Source organism: Gymnoscopelus microlampas (assembly GCF_963454915.1).
Source record: "Gymnoscopelus microlampas genome assembly, chromosome: 21".
NCBI lineage: Eukaryota > Metazoa > Chordata > Actinopteri > Myctophiformes > Myctophidae > Gymnoscopelus > Gymnoscopelus microlampas.
Genome location: NC_139958.1, coordinates 33,508,074 through 33,510,273, shown reverse-complemented (window position 1 = coordinate 33,510,273; position 2,200 = coordinate 33,508,074).

The window sequence follows — 2,200 nt, the reverse complement described above, 5'->3', positions numbered from 1 at the left end:
AGCTCAGAGTACAAGAATTTCACTGCCTGCAATGTTGCTGCCAGCTGTATTGTGCTAACCTTGAACCTTAAACATACATAAACAACAGTTGAAAACTTAAAGCAAGGAGAGAGTTTTTTTTAAGAATCTGTGGTTGACTGGAGAAGGCATTGTCAACTGAGAAGACGTTTCTCCAGTCAGGGAAGAAGTGTATCATATAGTGAGATGATAACTCAAGAGTCATATGTGAGTGTAATGCTTAATACTCTGTCGTACGATGGTGCTGCATGCCGGATATAGCTGATCTACAGTGAGAAATGCATCGCAACGCAACACGCTGTGAGCTTGTAGATCATCTATTTTCAGCAAACACAGGTGTACAGTAAATCAGGCTTAACGTGTACCCATTAAGAAATAACACCCTAATCTTTTGAAACTTAATGTGGTGAAATATAAATCAGGCTTAATGGGAACCCAGTAGGAAATGAAACCCTAATCTTTTGAAATACAATGATCACATAAATGCTAACGCACCTGTAAATATAGATAGTTAATTTATTGCTGAAAGATTTTACCATGTCAATGTCACTATTGTAACCAATCACTTGCATGGTCAAACTGATCAATACCGATACCTATATTGCAATACGTAATACGTTTCCAGGGTTTACTTCAAAATCCTGTCATACAGTAACTGTGATTCTGGTTGCAGATGCAGTCTCATTACCTGATGTATTAGGCCTAATGTTGCACATATTAGTTAAAATAACTTAAATGTAGTAAAGACAGATGTATTTAAGATTTTTCCAGCTTTTATTTGTTAAACAGGTAGTCCCTTTTGAATCTGACGCCTTCAGCTTCACAATTATACATAAATATTATAAAAGAGAATATTGGCTAATATCAGGATTATTTCGCTGATACCGATTTTACTGATATTGCAATTTCAAGTAAATAGCTGCCAAAATTGATTTATATTATGATATGATGAATGATTCATCGTGCATCCCTATAATATATACATCAATTTGTACTCTTTCAGAGTTAAATAAACTTTTTGGTAAGATCTTTACTTCCTTGTGTTTTGATCGTATTCCATGCATAGACATTGCATTATGAATTATTTTCATTAATGTACAGTCTCATTCGTGTCAACAATGTTGAAATTGGGAAATGTTAGATAGCTCATCTTACGTTTAAGCAAAAATATGTAGGCTACATCAATTTGACCATGACACTTAATCTCATCATTGAAAGTAATGATCTTATGCGTAATGGTAATGGTAACATACGTAATTATGCAGTGTGACAGAGGTCATTTTGTGGGTCCCTTTAAAAGGTCTGTATCTCAGCCAGTGTACACAGGGTCCATTTGGTTCATTTGTACACTGGCTGAGTTAAATTAACACTGAGGATATATATTTCACTGTGTGGGTCCTAGATGTGCTCTGATGGAGCTGAGAAGAAGCCTCTCAGGACAGAATCAGAGCCTTCTCTCTCTCTCTCTCTCTCTCTCTCTCTCTCTCTCTCTCTTTCTCTCTCTCTCTCTCTCTCTCTCTCTCTCTCTCTCTCTCTCTCTCTCTCTCTCTCTCCTCTCTCTCTCTCTCTCTCTCTCTCTCTCTCTCTCTCTCCTGGACAGAAGACCATGAGAGGCCAGTGAGTGGCCATGCAGCTCAACCTCACTGAGCTGCGGATGAGAGAGGCTGAGAGCACCTTGATGGCTATAGAGTGATGCTTTCCTTCACACACACGTGCAAACACACACGCACACGCGCATGCTTGAGCCCTGGACACGCGCATGCACACAAGCACACACACACACCCTCTCTCTCTCTCTCTCTCTCTCTCTCTCTCTCTCTCTCTCTCTCTCTCTCTCTCTCTCTCTCTCTCTCTCTCTCTCTCTCTCTCTCTCTCTCTCTCTCTCTCTCTCTCTCTCTCTCTCTCTCTCTCTCTCTCTCTCTCTCTCTCTCTCTCTCACACACACACACACACACACACACACACACACACACACACACACAACACACACACACACACAACACACACACACACACACACACACACACACACACACACACACACACACACACACACACACACACACACGCACACACACATGGGCGCGCGTGTGTGTGTGGTTAGGCCTCCAATTAAATCAAAAGTGGTTTGTTTTTATTGGTCTTTTGCGCTGACAAGTGGGCTATCATTCTGACGGCTCTAC